Source organism: Perca flavescens, chromosome 3 (genome assembly GCF_004354835.1).
Source record: "Perca flavescens isolate YP-PL-M2 chromosome 3, PFLA_1.0, whole genome shotgun sequence".
In the NCBI taxonomy this organism is placed as follows: domain Eukaryota; kingdom Metazoa; phylum Chordata; class Actinopteri; order Perciformes; family Percidae; genus Perca; species Perca flavescens.
The window spans coordinates 6,076,003-6,100,030 of NC_041333.1; the positions used below are offsets into that span (position 1 = coordinate 6,076,003).

General features: G+C 41.9%; 1 protein-coding gene across 1 annotated transcript in view; it reads right to left on the reverse strand.

Moving 5' to 3' along the window:
• fat3a (FAT atypical cadherin 3a) overlaps positions 1–16,258 on the reverse strand; it is a 217,489-nt gene extending 201,231 nt beyond the window's left edge. The window contains exon 1 of the mRNA XM_028573344.1: positions 16,019–16,258. The gene's annotated coding sequence lies outside the window, so the exon portion shown is untranslated. The remainder of the gene's footprint in view (positions 1–16,018) is intronic.
• Positions 16,259–24,028: the final 7,770 nt, after the last annotated feature.

The window sequence follows — 24,028 nt, forward strand, 5'->3', positions numbered from 1 at the left end:
CCACACAAAGATAGAGGAAGGGGACGGACATCCGGCAGCACCGGAACAATCCCGTAAATCAGAGTTTTTTTGTGATTGTTGTGGGCAAAAATCCTTGATTATGCGGCACGTTTTCTTAAAAAATGCAATGGACTATGCGGGATATTTATGCAATTTTATGCAATGAAATTGCAGGAACTTGCAAAAATTGCAGGAACTTGCAAAAACTGCAGTTTGATGAAAAAGAGAAAAAAAAGTGATTCCCCCAACAACACCCTGCTTTTCGATGATGTTCATGTCGTGTAATTACGTCACTTCATAACGTTCCCATGGCAACAGGGGAAAATGGCTGCTCTTGTGTGAAGTAAACGCAACATTTTTCAACTTTCTGCTAAGATATATGTGACTTTTTTGCAACGAAAATGCAGGGATTATGAAATCATGCAAGCCCCGCATATTTTGCGCGAAAATTGGCAATTTATGCGGCGTATTTGAAAAAATGTGGCCCCCTCATAAATATGTAGACTTTGGCTGATTATGCATTGAATTATGCGATTGCATAATGGCGTTTTTCTGGAGGGACTGGTAAATGAAACGGGAAGGATCCAGTGTAAATGCTCAGCACAATCCATGGCAGTCTGCTTATGTCATATTGTAAGAACGTAATTTTTTTAGTTTATGGGGGTGGCTGTGGCTCAGTGGTAGAGCAGTTGCCTGCCAATCAGAAGGTTGGGGGTTCGATCCTTGGTCCTGCAGTGCCATGTCAAAGTGTCCCTGGGCAAGACACTGAACCCCAAGTTGCCCCCGATGCTGTGCATCAGAGTGTAAATGTGTGTGAATGATTAACTGATGAGCAGGTGGCACCTTGTACGGCAGCCTCAGCCACAGTGTATGAATGTGTGTGAATGGTTCCTGTACCACGTAAAAGCGCTTTGAGCAGTCATTCAGACCAGAAAAGCACTATATAAGAACAGTCCATTTACATTCTTTATTAAGAGCCTTACAAATAAATGAACCAGCTAAAACCATAATATCATTATATGTTGGCTGATAGGTAAGAGGTGTATTTGTGTTTTGCTATTAGCACTGTAAAATCTCCCACTTACTACTTATCTAGGTCAATATTCTATAAGAAACACAATTAAGAGATATTTATCAAAAATGTGTTATCAAATTTCTGTGAAAACAATAACTCTGGCTGACAAGTGTGGACAAGTGCATCTATGCAGATACCAGTTGTAGAATAAACAGAACTGCAGTTTATCTGGCACTTAACAGAACCCAATGGGCAAAAACCATTCGTGTTTTGTGTGCTGCTAGAGACAGGAAACAATATTTTGCTAAAACTGACAAACCAGTTGTGTGTTTGCATGTTTCCTTTGGTTTTGTGACAGACACGTGTGGCTCTGTCCTCAGCTGGCCCACATGCCAACTCTAACCCAGCACACATCTGCTCTACAACCCACACTGATTGTCAGGCACACACTGCAGGGATGAAGTGTGTGTCTATGTGTCTTACATTTCACAAATTAAAAAAGGGGGCTGCTGCAATGGTGACCAAACGAAAGAATGAAGAAAACAAATGGAGGGATTTCAACACTGTTGAAACTGGTAGGATGTGAATAATAATACCATGGGTAAGTGCAGTAATGAGGGTTAAGTAATTGACAGTATGAGCCCACTGGTGTTCACACTGAGCATGGAGCCTCCTCTTGTAGCTGCATCACACACACCTGAGGCCAGCGCCATCACCCTGTACTGTCCCACACACACACACACACACACACACACACACACACACACACACACACACACAGAGACGACCTTACGGTCGCCACACACAGGCCTGCTTAAATAAGGATTCTCCAATTATATCAGCACAAGTACAATTATTCTGCATTAATGTCTTGTGTCAGCAGGCACTGTGGCTGGGGGAAAGGAATGTTTAATTGATGTTTTCTGCACACACTGGCAAGAACTTCATCTCTCTCTTTTTGGGCACGGCGTCAGCTACTCTGACACAGCAAATGAATAGCAGTGGACATGATTTAACATGACAAAGAGCTTACTGTGAATTATTCTGCTGGCTGATTAGACAGCTGCCATAGAAATGGGGCTCCTTTTGAAGGCCGATGCAGTAATTAATTTGAACCTGGTGGATTGAGAGCTTCATCTGCAGGTTTGGCTGGTGGTCAGGTGAGCCACAGTATAGGACAGGAGAGACAGTGCTGCCAAAGCAAACAGCTTTTAAAGGGCAACTCTGTAATATGGTCGCAATTTCAGCCCTGTAATTCCACGTATGTGAAATAAAGCATAACAGCAGGAGATGATGAGTATCGTTTGTTTTTTTTTCCTCTACTGGTGGTAAAACGCTGCCTGAACCAAAAAAAAACAGCACAAAACGACGGTCAGCGACATTAAAGAACGGCTTGTTTATTGCTACAGCAAATTTTAAAAACGGCAGGGCTGTCTTAGATAGATATTAGATAAATATTTTCACAGTCTGTACGCCCACAAGAACAGTTAATCACAAAAACATGGAACTAACACAATACTTTCACAACAACATGAGTCCATTGAGTACTATTGCTTCAGTGTGTTTAGGGCAGTGATGGCCGAGGGCACCAAGCTCTTTTATACACATCAGATCTGTGTGTGTGTGTGTGTGTGTGTGTGTGTGTGTGTGTGTGTGTGTGTGTGTGTGTGTGTTTGTGTGTGTGTGTGAAGGCTGGGAGGTGCAGTGTTTCCACTATACATTTCTTAGCGGCGGTCCGCCATTACTAAATTATTGTCGCCGCTGGTTCAGTATTTATTGAAATTATATGAAGTCGTAATTACACGACTCTGCAGAGCCGTCTGCTCCACTGAACTCAAGTGAACCGTCATCCACACTCTCTTCCCTTTGAAGGTGAGCAACTGGAACAGTGACTGGACGGCATCACTCACCAAGTCACTATCGGTCGATTAATCGGTTATCGGCAAATACAGCCCAACCTAGCTATTGGTATCGGTAAAATCTACTATCGGTCGACCTCTACAAAAAATATCATTCATTCATGCATGACAGCGATTTAAACCTAATTCATTTCAATAAAGATAACTATACATGCTATTCTTGTTATGAGCATCAAGGCGTGGCGGCGCTGCGGTGCAAATTAAACTCATGTTTAGTACATGTTAACTCAAAGATTCGTAGAAAAAATATAAAAGTTGGAGGCCATTAATCGGCGCACAAAGTCCTTGAAATCCATTCTGCAGTAAGCATCATATAGCCATGGCAAAAAGAAAACAAGGCAGTTTAATAAATAAATAGGTTTTACTAAGAAATAATAGCACGACCGATTCACCTGCTGCAAGCCCTGTTAGCACACCTAACTACAACGCAAGAAGATGCTGAAGAAATAACGTCCTCTCTGGCTGAAGCTGGAGGTTGTTACAGCTCGTCAGAGGCCAGTCACCATCCTAACCCCTCTTGCTCCTCTCTCCCGTTCAATTGGAACAGCCAGCAGTGGAGAGACTGGAAGAGCCGATATACATGGCTGTTCGTTAAGGATGGAAGCTTGGGGTGCGTCGCTAAATTCTAATTGGACGGAGGAATTATGGTATTCTTCGGTAACCTGAGTAACTTTAACCATTGTTCATGTGAAATCTCAAAGACAGCCTGATGCTTGGTTTATAGACTATTTGTGGGTTTGACATATCTATTCCTATCGATAAAGTATAATAGGATAAATCCTGTATAGTGCATACACTTGTAGCTGTTATGTATCTTTGTAAGTCATTGTAAGTCGCAAGCGCACAAATCCCCCCCAAAAAAAAAAGTGGGCTCCCCCGAAGGCCACGGTATAGTTTGAACACTGCTTAAAGGTTCTATGACATGCTGCTTTTTGGATGCTTTTATATAGGCCTTAGTGGTCCCCTAATACTGGATTTGAAGTCTCTTTCCCGAAATTCAGCCTTGGTGCAGAATTACAGCCACTACGAGCCAGTCAATACGAGCCAGTCACTACGAGCCAGTCCCACAACATGCCATTTCTGTGTCTGTAGCTTTAAATGCTACTGATGAGGGGGGGGGCAAGGTGGAGGGTGGGGGTGTGGCCTTGACCAGCTTGCGGCCACGGTTCTCTGGGCAACTGTGGGCGGCGAGCAAAGCAGAGAAAGGGGAGGTAACCTTTCCCCTCTAGATCGGCCCATCTGAGCTTTCATTTTCTCAAAGGCAGAGCAGGATACCCAGGACTCGGTTTACACCTATCACCATTTCTAGCCACTGAAGTGAAATTTTCATGCCATGGAACCTTTAAGTTTGTATTTTTATACATTTTATTTATCAAAACTTTAATATATTTTGATGTTCCTCTGTTGTGACAATAAAACAAGTTTATTTTTAAACTGCATTATCATATTATTTTAGTGAGGACTCATAAATAACTACAAATAACTAATGTTAGGGAAATCTGTTTATGTTTTGTTACGCGTTTTTTAAATATATATTGACCCATATATCGGAATATCGGATTTTTTAATCACCAAATATTTGTATCGATATTGGCCTTAAAAATTCTTTATCGGTCAGGCTCTAATACTGTTATGCCGAATCCATACTAATCATATTAATAATAATAATATTTGTGGTCATGTGTAATCGGATGCAAAAGCCCCCTTCCCTTACTGCATTACATTCCATAATATTCAACATTTTGGATTGTTACATGCCACCAGAATTTTGCATTTTCCTTGACATTAATGAAGGCGTTTTCACCATAAATTTGTGCCTAAAAATGTTTTAGAATGCAGGATATGAAGTCCCCCCAAGTGAAGGAGTTCAAGTACCTTGGGGTTGTGTTCGCGAGTGAGGGGACAATGGAGCGGGAGATTGGTCGGAGAATCGGCGCAGCGGGTGCGGTATTGCATTCAATCTATCGCACCGTTGTGACGAAAAGAGAGCTTAGCCAGAAGGCAAAGCTCTCGATCTACCGGTCAGTTTTCGTTCCTACCCTCACCTATGGTCATGAAGGCTGGGTCATGACCGAAAGAACGAGATCCAGGGTACAAGCAGCCGAAATGGGTTTCCTCAGGAGGGTGGCTGGCGTCTCCCTTAGAGATAGGGTGAGAAGCTCAGTCATCCGTGAGGAGCTCGGAGTAGAGCCGCTGCTCCTTTGCGTCGAAAGGAGCCAGTTGAGGTGGTTCGGGCATCTGGTAAGGATGCCCCCTGGGCGCCTCCCTAGGGAGGTGTTCCAGGCACGTCCAGCTGGGAGGAGGCCTCGGGGAAGACCCAGGACTAGGTGGAGGGATTATATCTCCAACCTGGCCTGGGAACGCCTCGGGATCCCCCAGTCGGAGCTGGTTAATGTTGCTCGGGAAAGGGAAGTTTGGGGTCCCCTGCTGGAACTGCTCCCCCCGCGACCCGACACCGGATAAGCGGACGAAGATGGATGGATGGATGGATGGATGGATATGAAGTCTTTTTCTAATTTCCTGGGGGAGAACCCCCAAACCCCTGCTTCATATGTGTCCACCCAAAGTCCCATTCTGAGCCAGGTATGACCCTGGTATCCAAACAGGACTTCAAGGATTGATGTATAAAGCCAGGACAGTGACTCTAAATCTTGGTCTTGAAAATTACATTTGACATTGAAAAGATGAACTGAACTACAAAAGGAAAACACTTAAAAAAGCACTGAAACATGTATTGGCACTGAAAAAAGTAAAATACAGGCATTTTTGTATATTTTTGCATTCTGATATCTCGTTTTGTTTTATTTTATTGACAATAGAAATCAGTCCCTCCAGGATTTCGCGGCCTTTTTTTTTTAGATTGTTTTAATTAATTAATTAATTGAATTAATCAAATTTGAACATTGTCACGTGTCAGTGGCTTGTTGATCTTTTCATTGTTAGTTAATTTCCTATCCTGGCCTGGGACACACATTCATATGGTTTGATAAGTATTTATTGGACTTATCATTGCACTTACAATAACGAGCACAGCTGTCCTCAATTTTGGTCATCCTGTACGTCTCATCTCCGTTTTTTTGTGTTTGTGTGTGTGCGCGCATCAGTCACGGGGGGAATTGAGCAGAAGCCCCGCCTGCTGCAGAGAGCCGACAGGATTCCTCGAATAACTCAAATAATTCGATTACAAAAAATGCTCGAAGCTTAATTCTTTGCCTCAAAGCTTCGTTAAATCAATGTAATTAAGGTTGTACGGCTCACTGTGTTTCCGCACGGAGGATTATTACTAGCGCACAAGAGGTTTGCGCTTCTGCGGACACAACCATTGACATATATATAATGGACCAATAGACCCCGTTGCTCTGGACGGAGACCAGTGAAGGCTATTAGAAGCACTTTTCCGGTGATCTCTTGCTTTACTGCGCAGCCTCCAACTGACAGAGACAACGTAAATGTGACGTGAGCAACGTGTCTGAAAGTTGTAAGTCTTCTGGTAGCTGTGTCAAGAGAAATCTCAATCATTCCCAATCTTACAGAGACGGAGAGTGTAGGTAAATGTAAGGAGATAACATAAGCACAGGCTAATTATTGCTAACTAACATGCTAGTTAACATTAGTAATTAAACCTAAACAGCTAAAGTAAGTCTAAACTGCCTGCAAGTTTCTCCTGTACTATACAGTAATTCCTCTACTGTGCGACAGTAAGTCACTTGGTTATGACACAATCGTTAGCCTATTTTTACAAAAATGGCTACGGAGCCATAACGTGAGGTACAAGGTAATGGAGCCTTTTATACATTGTCGTGTTTCTTTAGAAATAAACAACGGACAAATAGAGTCTTTAAACGCTTCAGATGTAAAGTTATTCGCAGTCAAGTGACGTAAAAAAAAAATGGCGGTCAGTGGAATGCTATCAAGAGGTGATTGCTTTGTAGCAACAAAATGGCGCCATGGGAGGTTCTCATTCTGAAGCGAACCTTACCCCCTTGGACACAACACAAACACAGACAGTATAAACACAAGACTGACAGCCCAGATTACAAATGAAGGAAGACGAAAATAGCGAGGGTCTAAGAGATGAGACAGGCGAGAGAAAACGACAGAACGTTTGGGATCATTTTAAGCTGCAAACATGCTGCTACATCACCTCTGTAACAAACATCCAGTGTACACATCCATTCCACGGAGCCAACCCGACACAAGGTAGCTAACGTCTGCTGCTCTTGTCCACCGCGCTGTTTACACAACTAGCCTACAACATGCTACTCTGCTAATAGCAATGTTTTACACAACTAGCCTACAGCATGCTACTCTGCTAATAGCGATGTTTTACACAACTAGCCTATAGCATGCTACTCTGCTAATAGCGATATTTTACCAACAAGCTAAAACAAAAGCTGTCGGTTTGTAGTCTAACTGTTTATTAGTTTGCTACTAATCTTTGGAAACTTAGCTGCGGAGACAAACCGGTTCCTCCCCCCAGCATGGCTACTTAATATGCACGTGAATGACGTCATGATGCATTCTTTATTCTTCCTCCTCACCATAGATATAACTATGCTCCTCACTGTGTATTAGGCTTCTGAAAATGTGTCCCCCAGAACAGTGTAGTTGAATAGCCCTGCTGTAAGCTTTATACAGTCACATTTACCCTGTGGTCACTCTTTTGCATATCCAGTGCAAAGAGCCAGAGGCAAGAAGGGGAATGGGGTGAAAAATATTAACATTTGGGCCACCAAAAATGTACTATTGTGTACTATGTACTTTCTTTTTTAAGGGTCTTGGAATTTGGCAATAAAATGTTTTGCTTTTTCTAAAAAAGGAAACCTGTCTTTTGTATATATACAAGCTACAGGTTTCCTTTTATTTTTAGTAAACAGCAATAATAAATATTTACTATTGCTGCTTACTAAGTATTTCTTACTAAGTGTTTCTTATCCGATTACTTGATTAATCGATGGAATAATCGGTAGTATTAATATTCGATTACTAAAATAATCGATAGCTGCAGCCCTAGCGTGTGTTACGTCAACCCGTTCTCACTCCCGCTTGGTCAGAGGCTCTCAAGAGTCACATACTGATACAAAGTCTGGCACGTGGGACTGCTGGGATTGGTTGAAGTCGAGGGAAACTCCGGCTATTGGTCAAATTTGCGGAAGAGTTGCGGTGATTGGTCAAAATTGCAAGTCGCACCAAATTCACGTGATTGGTTGAATTCGCGTGAATTGTTGCATCGTAAAATCCTGGAGGGACTGGAAAATGTCCAGCCCCAGGCACTGAGCTTTCTTTGTCCTTCTGCATGAACAGAATAGTAGAGTAGCCCTGCTACCAGTCCCATTCAACCTGCGCTAAACTGTGAACCAGCCTTTTGCATATTTAGTGAAAAGAGCCATTACCCCTCCCAGTGCCAACTCATACTACAATCATGAAATACATTCTACTTAGATATTATTGTAGCTGAACTTTCAATAAATAGAAAAAAGTCATGGTACTTTGAAAATTCTGCTTAGAATTGTTCAAATTGACAACAATATCTGAGCATGCTAAAATCATCTGTGTCTGAAAACATGCTCAGAAACCAGAGGGTTAAATGTCCAGATGCAAACATTGTGTTTGGCTCTTTGTCCACTGGCAGACAGTGTTCAGAGCGCGGGTTGGCAGGTTGACGGTGAGACCAGGCTGTCACACACACACACACACACACACACACACACACACACACACACACACACACACACACACACACACACACACACACACACACACACACAGGAGCAAAAGAACGACCATACACAGATGAGAAGGACAAAGACGACAATACTTCTGGGCCGACACAACCGTCATTCAACCGCATTCCAGGATTCGCTGAATACAATAGCAGGTCCGTATACACACAGGCACACACGCACGAACGCACGCACACACACACACACACACAGGAACACACGAACGCACGTACACACACACACCAGCCAATTGCACAAACAGTGGGGACTCAGCAACAGCACACTACCCAACCCCCCACCTTGGTTGAAGAACGGGGAACCAAAGAAATTCCCCAACTCTGCCCCTCTCCCTCTGTCTCTCACACTCACAGGGAGAAGCAAGGATGGGGGGGGGGGGGCTGCAGAGTGCTGGCATTTGGCACGAACAGACGCTCACAAAGCCCTCGGGAGCCCAGAGATGAAGGAAAAGTGAGGGGGAGGGTTGAGGAGGAGGGGTTGCAGCGATGCCATTTTAAAGCAAGCAGCCTGTGGAGCAAGGCACTCTGGGAGAGGGAGAACAAAACCAACGGAGGGAGGGCCTCCATCTCCCTCTTCCCTGTGGAGGTCAGTGTGCTTGGCAGGGAGGTCAGCCACCGCTGGAAGCTCCTCTGCAGCCCTGGTGCAGGTTATCTGCAGCGCTGCAGTCAGAGTCCAGACTACTGGTCTCTATCACTTACTTCATCACACACTGAGACATCCATCACACACATCTATCATGGATAGAATAGATCCAAGTACTCTGCGCCCGGATCTCCACGCTGGAGCTCATGCCAAGCTCTGGTCAAACCCACACAACTTCATTCTAAATCCAAATGCCAAATCCTTCCAAAGATATCAGATATGTCAGGCTGAATTTTGGAGAAATCAAGACATGTTTGATGAAATGCTGCAGCCAGATAAACATGGTGTCTACAATTTGAATATTTCACAAAGACGGGAAGCATAGCAAAGCCTTGCTCCATTAAAAGTAGGAACAAATGTGAAAATAAATCCAATAAAATAACATTAAGCTGCATTCTGTCAGCAGAGAGGGATGAACAGACAAACCTGCTCGCATTTCACACATTATTCCAAGATGCTTAGCCCCTTTGCTAGCATTGTAGTCACACCAAATAAACGAGCTAAATGAGCTAACAGCAAAAGCTATAAATATTATATTTCCATCCTACACATCTAATAAAGAACATACAATAGGTCAATATTTAAGCCAGCAGTTTTCCCCTGTCTCCACTAGAGCTGTCAAGCTTCCTTTATACATTTCATTTGTTATTTTTTTTAAATAATATTTGAATATTTAATACTCAAATGCAGCCTGTTATTAATATGTACTACACTACCAGGGCTCGACATTAAGGCTTGTCCGCTTGTCCGGGACAAGTGGATTTTTTGTAGGACAAGTGGAAGAGAAATTTACTTGCCCCACTGGACAAGTTAAAACTCAAACAAAACAAAATGCCACTCATTTCGTCAATGTTACAGAATTGAAACAAATACATATTTTACCCCACAATCCCGGGCAGCGGGTCGGCGGGCCGCTAACGTTAGACCCAGACCGCTGTTCAGCGCATTCTCCGAAAGCGAAGCAGCATGAAAGCACGGCGAGCTAGCCGGTGTTAGCTTGCTAACTCCACCTTAACGTTACCTCCTCGCCACATCGTTCACAGAAAACAAGCTGAAAACAGAAGTCACTCGTGGCGATAGCAATGTGCTTTGAGTGGATGAAGCATTATATACGTTATTATGTGCCACTCATTCCGTTTATGTTACAGATTTTACTTTACCAATTTGAAACAAATACATTAACTAACGTTAGACCCAGCAGCAGCGGGAGAGCGGACCGCTGACGTTAAACCCAGCCCACTGTTCAGCTCATTCTCTGTAAGCGATACAGCATGAAAGCACCGCGGAACCAGCAAGCCAGGCAGCCGGTGTTAGTTAGCTAACGTTAGCATGCTAACTACACTTTAACGTTACCCCGTCCCCACATCGTTCACAGAAAACGAGCCGAATAAAGCTGTCACTCGTGGCGATAGAAGTGTGCTTTGTGCGGATGAAGTTAATTTGACTCTTGACGGCTGGCTCTCTGTCTCGTAACGTTACTAGCTGCTCCGCTACTCGTTTGTAGCGGATTAAATATCAGGTAATAATCAACTGTAAAGTAGCTACACCTTTTTAAAGGATCCCTTGGTAAGTGAAATTGTAGAAAGAAAAAAAAAAAAAACACGTTGACACCAACATTTAGTGGCAAAATCCATTGTTATGTCTACAAAATTATTTTAGATATAGTATAAGTTCAAGTCACCACTACCTCTGGTCAAAATATTGAATTAGTATCTCAATATATTGACTCAGTATCTCAGAATATAAACAAAGAATATCAAAGTAATGAGAAACTATAAAATATTGACTTAATCTCAATATATTGGCTTAGTATCGTAATATATTGACTTAGTAACTCAACATATTGGTTCAGTATCTCAATATATTGACTTAGTAACTTAGAATATTGACTAGGAATCTGAAAGTAATGAGAAACTTTAAAATATTCACTTAGAATCTCAATATATTAACTTCTGCACACCGGCGTGCAAAGTATAATTTTGTATTATGAGTCTGGAGATCCTTTTTTCTTGTTGAAGGGGAAATCTATTCTTGGGACACATTTGTTTCTACTGTTTAAACTGAATTGTATTAATGTTGATAGTGTTTGGATGCTTTCAATGGTTTCTTCAAATTCTGCATTAGGAAAACACAAAAGAAATTATAAAATGATGAATCTTTACCCGGACAAGTGACTTTTGTTCATGGACAAGTGAAACGTAAATGTACTTGTCCGAAGGACAAGTGCCTCAAAAAGTTAATGTCAAGCCCTGCACTACTCAATGCCATTATCAGCATGTGGTTGTTGTTACACGTTCTGTTCACTAGAGGGACTTCCAACATTAGGCTGGCCTTGAAGGGGATCTACGTCATGGTGCATTGCATTTCTGGCACGCCGCTCTGTTTACATTTTCCACCACGAACACACAGCGACAAACCAAAATCAACAGAGAACTCTGTAATGCTACATTATCTAACAAGTGTATTGAAACGGCTCTGTTGTTAAGGCTAATGGTGCCCGGTTAGCACAATGACATCATGTTAGAAAGCACAGCCGAAATGATTTGTCATAAACTAATTAACAATAGTGTTAGCCACAATATTAACGGCATTAATAACTAAGCAAACAGTGCTGTCACTACTATTTTAGTGATTTATAAGCAACCTGTTTCTTGCAGATTGTCACGTTACTGAGAATACAGCTGTTAGAAAGGTAACGTTAATATATGAAGTCGAAGCTAACTCTGACAGCTGTAAGGATTCACTTTAGCTGTCTCCATGAAGCTCCCAGCTAAGATAACGCTAGCCCCCCCCGGACTAACGTTATAGCTCCGTGATCTTAAAACCTCACAATGCCTTGTGGTTCTCACTCCTGCTGAACTTATTGTTCATCACACGTGACATGACAAAAGCATTTCGTTTTCACGTGCGGGTAGGCCAAGGTGAGAAGAGTGAGATTAGCTAACATATTTATAAAAAAAAAATCACATTTAAATAGTAATTTCAGCATTTGAATAGTATAGATTTTTTTCAGTATTCGGATTATATTCGACTTCGTAATTCGCTCAAACAGCCCTATCTCCTGGACATTTATCTCTGGACACAAAGACATGAAACTAATATTAATCTTAAGGAATAAAAAAACACCAAAATAACAGAAGCTTTTCTTTAATTAGCATGATAATAGAGTCCTGACATCATTTACAGGTTAGCCTCTGTGCTACTAGCTAGTGTTAAAGGCTGCTAAGCTCCCAAATACTATATGAACAATTATATTTGACTTTTTTTTTAACATTTACAATCCTTATGGAGAAAACAACATGAAATGGTCTTTAACACGGTTATGTTCCAAAGCTGTATTTCAGTGATTTGCATCATTATGTTGTGGTGAAGGTTTCAGTTTGCCTTCAGCTCCGTTTCACTCACATTAAATGGACATGTTCTTTATGGCTGCACCATTTCCACACATGGAATATTCTAAATGCAAAAAACCTCACTTCCAAATCAATCAATTTTATTTGTCATACAAATTTGCCAAGCTGTTAATAACAAACACTAAAGGTTAGGAGTATCTTCCATTTTAGTCACACACTACAATTACCAACCGCTAGAAGGGCTACAGGGTTCCACAACAACATGGCAGTGTAGAGCCAGCCAGGCCCAGTTCCAATCAGGCGCCGGTCAAGGAGATGAGGAGGTGTTGGGAGCGGGGAGGGGGGGGGAGACGGAGGAGTGTGAGAGTGCTAGATGCTTGTTTGGCCGCCGGCCTGCCGGAGAAAGGTGAAAGGAGGAAGCACCCACACACTCACACACTCTCTCAGAATCAGATGGATGTGCACAGGTATGTGTGTGCATGTGGTAAACACACACAGTCAGGCCATCCCAAACCACTGGTTCCTCCACCCTCCACTATAACACTGTCACTGTTAATGCAGCTCCACCCTGACAGAGCAGCCTCGCACTGATTACTGCTATCCTCTATGACGCAGCCTCCCTTTACACACACACACACACACACACACACACACACACAAGCTACATGCACACTTGTTTTTCCTGAATGCCCATGGGACACTTCTGACCAGCCCCAGTTGTTGCCTCAATCTGTCTGTCTATCTGTAGCAACACACACACCAGGGTTTCCCGCAGCACTTTGCAGCTACAGCAACACATCCCTGCTGCCTTCACTATGTCGTAAAAAAAAAAATGTATATCAGCGATATCCGCCGTGTTACTCTGTCCTGTTTTCTCCCTTTCATTCCAAACCACACAGTTGACAACCTGCAGGTGGAGGCGGTGGAGACAGGCTCGGACATAAACGCCACGGGCTACTGTGGACTTGTCTTGCAAGCGGTTACAGGAAAGTGTCTGACAATGCACAGAACATTAACCGGTACAAGCCTACAGCTATTTTGGTACAAACATTCCCAGACAGCATTTACGTCTGGGCCAGATCCGTTTTCGAATCAGTAGATTCGCACAGCATTCACACTCACTATGCAGATCTGCACAAACTTTGTGCTAGACTTGTCTGTAGCTTCTGACTGTGACAGTCCATCCGGCGGGTGCAGAGCCGATCCGGGGCAGCTGCGCAGACTAGACGCGCCACAACTGAATTGAGTCCGCCTGGCGGGTGTGGGCCAACTAACGGAACGCTATTTCCCCGAATAAAACCGCAACTCTATCTGACTTATGCAGAGTGGAAGACTGCAGGCTGCACCGTCTTTGTGATTATTGGTAAGTGCATTATACAAGTAAAACTTTAAAAGTATACTGGTGTTGATGTCATGTTAGTCTGTTAAATTTTCATATTTAACAAAGTTTACAAACTTAGTTTACACTGACATTCTGACAACCTGAGACGTATCAGACAAGCTGGGTAGTATAGCCATAGGCTACGTTTAGCTGGTAGTGTAGGTTCTTCATCCACAACTAATGTGAACATAGGCTTTAAGGCTGAATCGGTGATCTTTGCTTATTATTCACCAAAATTGCTGAATATCGTGTCCATTGTGTGTTGCTCTGCAAAATCGTAGCCATGTTAACGCTACCCACTACCCACTCTGCAGGTATTGCATATGTTTTTTAGTAAGCCATGAGCCTTATGGCTCGTAAGTATAGATGCCTTTCACTCAGTCTTTACTTAATCACCACTCTCTCATTCATTCACTCACTACTCACTCCACACCACTTTAGTCAAGCATTTTACTATAATGTCATGTAATAAAGAATATTTTAATATTGAATCTAATATTTACTCTTTGTTTCTTTGCTTTGTGTGCTTTTTGTACGTCTTACAGGAGCAGTGAGGAAGAATCGCATGTCTGACAAAGCCACCGACACCGAGATAAATCAACACGCCATCAGATGGTTTAATCTGACTTGCGACCGCAGGGGTGAACTAATGAGCAGTAAATATATGCGCAGTGTTCATATTAGGTTTTACTTGGTTTTGTATTCATTTGTAATTTGAATAATTAACATTGATCTTTAACCATATGATTTTTGTCACTTGATTGCATTGGTTTGTATTTATTTATTTTTTTCATCTGGATTCACGTCTACAGATGGTTGTTTATGCTGTAGTGTTCTCTTTTGCCTTTTTAAAATAAAAAACTATTTTTTTTTTGAAAATGTAAAATTGTGTGTGTATTTGGTTGTACCTTAATTGTCTGATAGCCTAAATATGAATTGCGGATCAAGGCCACACGTCTTGGCATTAATAACTGTATTGGGCCAGTTCTGGCCCAGATCTGTCTCTGATCCGTAATTCCAACCTGTTCCGGTATTGGGCCGTTGGAAAGAATTAGACCGGCCCAGGTCCGTTTAGCGGATCTGTACCAAATGCTAATATATTATGCTGTAATAAATATATATTACATATATATATATATATATATATATATATATATATATATATATATATATATATAGATATAGATATAGATAGATATAATTTATTAATTATATATTATTATTTAAATTTAATATTTAGTGTTTAATAAATAATTGTTAAATGTACCCCCCCCCCCCCCCAGGGGAAACCCTGCACACACACACACGCACACACACACACACACACACAAAAACACACATCTGAACTCCAACATGTCTGCAGTGCCATCACATCCAGCCTGCAGGACTCCCTCACTGTGACAAAGAAGGGATCTTTCAGGCTTCTAGATGATGAAATGGCCCACCAACTGATTTCTTCTTTCCCTCCTGGAGCCGTCCAGCCGTGGTAGCGTTATAAGATTTGCCATGCTCCAGGCTACAATGGCATGAAGGTAATTAACAGGTTAGGCCACGTTATGAGTCTTTTTTTGTTAAAAGCTGATAGTGAAGTTGCTGGAATCTTAACAGATAACGCAGAGATGCACCTGCCTCCATAGAAGATGGATGGCATGCATAAAGCTAAACGTTTTTATCACTACTGGATATCACAGTCCGTTTACTAATGCAGGCTGTACAGCAAGGAGAAAGCAATGACAACTGTACAGCGATCAGGTCCGGCAGCCGCTGGGACCGGACTCTCCGCTGTCCCATGCAGCTGGAGCCCGAGCCCCGCAGCCCGAGCCCGAGTCCCGCAGCCCGAGAGCCCGAGCCCCGCAGCCCGCCGTTCATTGACAGTCCCCGCTCATCTGCGTGGTTCCACACAGCTGCAGCACATCACAATACTCGCATCACACCAGATGTTACATTACATGACTCTGGACACCCACCTCGTCTCACGTTGTCTTGCAGATATAAAACAGAAACGCATCACGGGCTGTGGAAGCCCGTTCCCCGCGTTCACAGCGCACGTCTGTCCGCACACCTCCAACTGGGCTCCGTATGTGAGCTAGGACTGCGGCTCGACTGCGGGACTCACCCGGCCATGCTGCTGAATCTCCCGGTGAAAAAGTGCGTCCTCCTCAGTAGCATCCACAGCAGCAGAGCCGCTCCGACACTGACACACTGCCGCTCCGATCCCCAACGGCTGCTGCTGGAGCCGCGCGCACACGATGGGGCTGTTTTGCGCGCTTGGGTGCGCGGGAACAGCGCCGCCTACTGGAGAATCCGCAGATTTGATTTCTCGCTCTCAGGCTAATTAAATAAATGTATTCTAATGTTGAATTGATGTTAAACACATGTAGCCTGCCTTTACCGGGCAGAGAAGGGCTGATACTTCTCCCAAACCAATCTGGCATCATCAATTAAGGCTAGAAAGATCAATAGATCATTTTATTTATTTATTTTTTCTCCATTTTTCTCACATGTAGCCTAAGGGGGCAACGGGAAGAGCAACATCAACACTCTGGATCTGGAAAACACCATTACATTTACATAGATCAGTTACTGCTGACAAAGGCACCCATAACAATAAGCACTCAGATATTCACTGCAGAACTAGCTTACCTAGTCCTGCTGAGAGGATCTGTTCAGGCAAACCTGTCTACTTGATTAAGCTGTGCCACTAAAATGTAAAAAAGAACAACTATACTGTCATGTGTAAAGCATGGGTGGACATTGAATAACAGTTTCATATTTTATGTATTCATTTTTAAAGATGATTTTGATTTTAATTGATAGGATAGCTTGAAGACACGAAAGGGGAGAGAGAGAGGGGATGACACGCAGCAAAGAGCCTACAGACTTGTATATGTCAGCCAATTAAAATGACCATATTGGTATAAAAATCATATACTTCTTATATAGGAATATATACCATTCTATATACGTTTTTTGTATGTGAAGTGTATTTTGTCATAGTAAACTATGCTTTCTTTATGTTTTTTAATAAGATTCTTATATGTCAGCCAATGAAAATTACCATATAAAAAATATATAGTTTTTATGTATGAAATTATACCACCTCATACAATATTCTATAGTAAAAAAACATGCCGTCTTTGTCAGTTAAACCACCACCACCAGCCTGCCCAGTGGTAAAAAGGAATGAGGGATCCATGTTCTCATTCTGTTTACGCCAAATTCTGATTCTACCATCTGAATGTCTCAACAGAAATCGAGACTCATCAGACCACGCAACATTTTTCCGGTCTTCAACTGTCATTTTCCTATTTTTAGTGGAGATGAGTGGTACCTGGTGGGGTCTTCTGCTGGTGTAGCCCATCCGCTTCAAGGTTGTGCATGTTGTGGCTTCACAAATGCTTTGCTGCATACCTCGGTTGTAACGAGGGGTTATTTGAGTCAAAGTTGATCTATCAGCTTGAATCACTCGGCCCATTCTCCTCTGACCTCTGGCATCAACAAGGCATTTTTGCCCCCCAGGACTGCAGCATACTGGATGTTTTTCATTTTTCAGACCATTCTTTATAAACCCTAGAAATGGTTGTGCGTGAAAATCCCAGTAACTGAGCAGATTGTGAAATACCCAGACCAGCCTGTCGGGCACCAACAACCATGCCACTCTCAAAGTTGCTTAGATCACCTTTCTTTCCCATTCTGACATTCAGTTTGGAGTTCAGGAGATTGTCTAGACCTGGACCACACCACTACAAGCATTGAAGCAGCTGCCATGTGATTGTTTGATTAGATAATTTCATTAACGTGAAATTTAACAGGTGTTCCTTGCTCACATACTTGTAGACCCTATGTATACTCTATGTAAGTCTTGAAGGGTTTATGCATAAGGTATACATGACATCTGACACAAACATACATAACCATTCAAAAAGTGTTGTTCCATCAGTGTCAAGTGTCAGTGTTATTATGTCACTTTCAGAGGCTGACAACTGTCACTTTACATACTGATTATGACACTTTAAGCAGCAAAACAACTTACTTGTGTTTGATAGAGTACACTGGGTATAACTAAGGGATTAAGGGTGTCTTAATGGTGCTAATGCATTAACTTTGAGTCAAGTTAACTTGTGTAGATGGGTACATGTTTTCTGAAACAACACCGTTTCACTGCCAGCTAACAATTTTCCAGCATTTCTAGTGCAGTATACCGGACAAAATTGTGACAAAACTGTTACAACAAAAGTATGTGTTCTGTTTATACGATTTACATTTTAAATCAAGAGTTGACTTGTTTAAATGGAACTCATCTTACTACTTTAACAGTTTTATTGCAGTGAACACATTCCATCAAGAACATTACAAACTATGGACACTAACATGTTTTTTGGAAATAAATTAAAGAGGGCAATTGGCACTTGAAGCCATAGTAACATTAACTAACCACTAACAAAAGTGCCTCTGTAGTGAGGCCACCCTCCTCGTTGTTTCCTCCCACAGCTGAGTAGGTGGAAATGGGATTCCCATACTGGTCCATCTTGGAATCATCATACGGCATACGTATGGCATCAGTTTTTATGTCGCTGAGCTTCCCAAAATCCTCCCCTTCACTCCACCCCACCGCACCACCACAACCGCTTGGCATTCAATAAATTACTGGAAGACAGAAATTGTTAACAGCTAGCTAGCTAACATTAAATGTCAGTTTTCTGACAAAACCCATTTATTGTTTGATATTATGTCCTTTTGATTACAGTTCCCTCTGCTTCTTTCTCATTGATCAGTCTTTTGCTCTCTCCATCATGTTTGCAGTTTTGCTCCCAGCTTTCTCGTTTGCGCTTCCAAACTGTACGTACACACCGCGACTTGAGCTTCTAAAGTTACCGGAAGTCATTCATTTTCAATGGAAGCTGGCTTCTCTCAGCTGCAAGGAGCGGCAAATCTGTCGGTGTCGCGTTTTGTGCGACCAGAGCGTCAATCTGGAAGTTGAAAGAATGTCAACTTTATGGTAATGAGCTATGACGCAGTTCAGCGGCAAACGCCAGCAACCAATCGGAATATAGACGTCCTTCGCGCTGGCTGATTCCGGAGAGACATACTATGTAAACTTTCATTCCTACTGTAGCAGTATGAGTTGAACTCCTAACTACCTGGTGCTCTGTTGACCAATCACTGCCTCAGGGCCCCGTATAAAAACTGCTAGTTTCCCCCTTCCGCCCTCTCTTGCCTGCTGGTGACGGAAGTGCATCATACTTCTGCGTCGCTCACTCCGTGTAGGTGCTCTGCTGTGCTACAGGTAGGGTAGCGGCTTGGTTGCCTCCACACTCATTCATTTTTGCTGTAAATTCGTTATTTATTTTGTACTGAACGCTTTTAGATCTTCGGTTGGCGGGCTGTCGTTCACCTTGCTGGTTGAACGCGTAAATGAGGAGCGAGTAACACTGACAGCTGCTACGTTTGCATGCTCGGAGCTTCTCCCTCTGGGCTTACCAAAACTCTGTTTGAGCGGTATGTGGGCTAAATGGGGTCGGATTTATTCTTTAAATTTATTTGGTGTTAATTATTATTTTCTGTAAATGCTAGGAACTGGGCTGAAGCCACCGGAGATCCTTGTAGCTGCTTAGTACTTCCACTACTGGCTGCTGTTTTGCCGAGACGCTGCTGTTTTGCTGACACTGCTGCTTGCTTCAGACGGCTTTTGCCGCGACTGCTGCTGTTATTGAAAATTGAATATTGTAGCGATTTGCTGCACGCCTGTCTTGCCTTCATGGCTAGTGGGCCAAAATGAGTCACCTGTTTTATCGAGCTATTGTTTTATAGTTGAGGGGTTTGACTCCCTACTTTAATTTGGTTGATTTAGTTGTTTCTTTCTTTATTTTCTTTCTATTTTGTTTTCAATTTAATTAAAAGTTGTTTAGTTTTCTTTAGTTAGTCTTTTTTTTATTTAAACATTTATTTTTCTTGGTTATGTGGTGTCAATTATAAGTGTTTTGTTTTTGTTTCTTGCTTTGTATGGCTTTCTGGAACCACTAGTGGTTCGGGCCATTATATCGTATTTATATTTTGTTCGATTCCTTTCAATTTGTTTCTTTATAATCTGATTTTGATATTTCTTTTATTGAAAATTGAATATTGTAGCGATTTGCTGCACGCCTGTCTTGCCTTCATGGCTAGTGGGCCAAAATGAGTCACCTGTTTTATCGAGCTATTGTTTTATAGTTGAGGGGTTTGACTCCCTACTTTAATTTGGTTGATTTAGTTGTTTCTTTCTTTATTTTCTTTCTATTTTGTTTTCAATTTAATTAAAAGTTGTACTTATATTTTGTTTAGTTTTCTTTAGTTAGTCTTTTTTTTATTTAAACATTTATTTTTCTTGGTTATGTGGTGTCAATTATAAGTGTTTTGTTTTTGTTTCTTGCTTTGTATGGCTTTCTGGAACCACTAGTGGTTCGGGCCATTATATCGTATTTATATTTTGTTCGATTCCTTTCAATTTGTTTCTTTATAATCTGATTTTGATATTTCTTTTGTGGAGTGAAACCCTTTAATTTTGTGTGTGCGTTTCCCATTTCTCTCCCCATTTTTAGTTGACTGAGAGCTGAAGGTGGTGGTGTTGGTGTCCGGGTGGTGGTATCTCCTTGGCGGTGTGCTGTGTTTCCCCGTTTTCATTTGCTGTGTTCACTGTTCTGTTTTTTTTGTGTGTTCACGGGTGACTTTCCCTGGGATCCCCCTTACCCCCTCGTACCCCCTTCTCCGCCACTGGTAAGCCTCAGAATAATTATTTTTCCCCCCTTTTTTGGTGTGAATGTGTTTTAAATTGATTATTTTTAACTTTATTGATTTTTATTGAAATAAAATTGTATCCTTTTTGTAAGTTGAACCTCGTCTTTGTATACTGACCTGTGTGACCTTAAATATATCAATAATCTTGCAATTGGAAGAAAAATCATTCATTAGTAAGTGATATCATTCTCTGGGTGAAATTCCCAGGGTGGCGTTGTCGGTGTTTGGTTTTGTCCGCTCTCGTGCTGCCACACTACCAAAACATTACTTTTGCGAAAAATGGAGGAAAAGCTCATAATCGCCGTCGCTGGGTTCCCTATCATTTATGATATGACGTTGTTTGCTTATAGGGACCAGTTAACGTTACCTACCGATCAGCTCGTCTCTAACCAGTCCGCTCACAGTGAAGTCCTGCACGGATCAACTTTGCCTTACTCAATGGAGCTGTATTAATTATCATCTTCTTTCTGTAGAACCTGCAGGACCCGAGCAGAGCTACAATGCTGTCCAGAGGTGTTTTAAGAAATAAAAATAATCAGTCAAGCTGGCTATGCTTTATGAGGACACAAATCATAGTTGAATTATAGTTGTGTGTTTAGTGGAAGAGCACTGTGACAGCTTAGTCATGCAAAGTGAGAAAAGGATACTGTTGTACTTTTGTACAGCAGCACTGTATGACGGTGGTCAGAAAGCAACAAGAGTGCAGCAACAAAGTTAATATCAGTTTGAAATCAGTTTGACCATGAGAATAAGTTACTCCTCAACCTGTGACAGGCAACAGCGGCGCATTGTTCTTTCTGACCATCAGCATAGCTAAAGTCTGCCTAACAGCTGATGAAGAGGGCGTGTGCCAAAAGACTGGGACCAGTCTGTGCACCAACCAGGGGACGCTAAGTCTAAACCACGGTACTTCTCCAACTTTTAATAAACAAATCAAAATGCTCTTAGAGACTGATATATGAATTCATGTATAAGCCAGAAAATTCAGTCTGATGAGAGAAGCCTGTGTGCCTGCTCGACTCGGACCCGTGTACACGTTTATGCTCTTATGATTTTACTTAAATAAATACTTGTTAAACTTTTAAATCCTCTCCTTGCCTACTTAGTGGATTTTGAAACGCACAAAGTGGTGACCCCGACGTGATCCACTAGGTGGCGCCAGAGGACTTTCCCCTGAATTGAGCAGACAGGACGGACTCCAGTTTTTCCTTCACTCAAAACAGCGCGCTGTCAAAAATAAGGTAAGCAGAGACCTGTTAATATCTAACTTCTGCACATTGAGCATAACCAAATTTTTGAGTGAAGAAGAACAAGAGTGCCGTTGGTAAATTGAATGAAATCTTAAGAGTATAAAAGAAAACTAAACAGTAAAACGAAATTGCAAAATAAGAACTGTTAACAGAGTGAAAAGAAAGCCTGTAAAAAGCTCCTGGTCTACTGTGACCTGGGAGTTGGGCAACAAAAAATAAATCTAAAGAAAGCCTGTAAAAAGCTCCTGGTCTACTGTGACCTGGGAGTTGGGCAACAAAAAATAAATCTAAAGAAAGCCTGTAAAAAGCTCCTGGTCTACTGTGACCTGGGAGTTGGGCAACAAAAAATAAATCTAAATTAGCCTGTAAAAAGCTCCTGGTTCGCCATGACCGGGGAGTTGGGCAACAAAAAATAAATCTAAATTAGCCTGTAAAAAGCTTCTGGTCCGCCGTGACCGGGGAGTTGGGCGACAAAAATTAAATCTAAATTAGACCTGTAAAAAGCTCTTGGTTCATTGAAATCGGAGAGTTGGGCAAAACTAAAATCAAAGAGGTAAACCTTCGAAGGTTCAATGGTCTGACGAGACCTATAAATTGGCTATAAGAGACTCGTAAAAAGCTTTTGATCTACAACTGGTCAGAAAGTTGAGTACATTGGGTGAAATAAAACCGTAAAAAGCTCTTGGTTAGAAAAATCGGAGAGTTGGTTTAATTTGACTTAATTAGAGGAATCTCAGTCGGTTGGTTGGTAGATACTGTAAAAAGCCAATGGTTGGTTATTCAATCGGTTGGTTGGTAGATACTGTAAAAAGCCAATGATTGTGAATTCACCGTAAAAAACTCTTGGTTAGAAAAATCGGAGAGTTGGTTTAATTTGACTTAATTAGAGGAATCTCAGTCGGTTGGTTGGTAGATACTGTAAAAAGCCAATGGTTGGTTATTCAATCGGTTGGTTGGTAGATACTGTAAAAAGCCAATGATTGTGAATTCACCGTAAAAAACTCTTGGTTAGAAAAATCGGAGAGTTGGTTTAATTTGACTTAATTAGAGGAATCTCAGTCGGTTGGTTGGTAGATACTGTAAAAAGCCAATGGTTGGTTATTCAATCGGTTGGTTGGTAGATACTGTAAAAAGCCAATGATTGTGAATTCAATGCAATGACAGAAAACGTTTTACATTTCGATACGGAGGCAGATTTTGAAGTATATTGTGAAGAGAATAAAATTACTAGAGCACTGTTTGATTTTGAGGTATACTGTGAAGAGGATAAAATTAATAAGGCACAGCTTGAAGTAGAAACAATTACTAGTGAAGGTTCATTGTGTGAAGTGTCCGAACGGACAGGAGAGAATACTTTAGGAAAAGAGTGAAACAGTAACAGGTAGTGGTGACGAAGTGAGTTTAGAGCTAGACTCAGATTTTGAGAGCAACATACAGCAGGACAAGAGACAGACTGACGTTACAGAGCCAAATTGACACTTTGAAAAGCAGAGACAATTGTTCGTTGAAAATATATACGGTTTCTTATATATAGTGTGTTTCAGGTGCTGTTGGGAACTGTATCATGGCATAAAGAAGTGAAAGATTGTGCATACAGTGCTGAAATGGAAGAACTGAAAGCTTTTCTGTTGGTGAAACTGGGGAAGAAGGCACCGGGGGGGCAGCAGAAACAATGGGTTGAGACAGGGAAAAAGATACTCTGTAAGTGGGAAAAGGAAGGACTGTTGGCAGACATAGGGAGAGATGAGAGTGTATTGAGAACTTTGAATATCAGAGCAGAGAGTCAGGCACGAGTGGCAGACACAGAATGGAAAGAAAAAGGGAGTAGTAGGTGGGGGCCTGCATGGGGGCGTAAACAAAAGAAAGCCATGGAGAAAGATGTCACAAGGGGGCTGACTGAACTGCTGGGTAAACTGAAAAGGAAAAATGATAAGTTGGCAACATCTGGTGGCA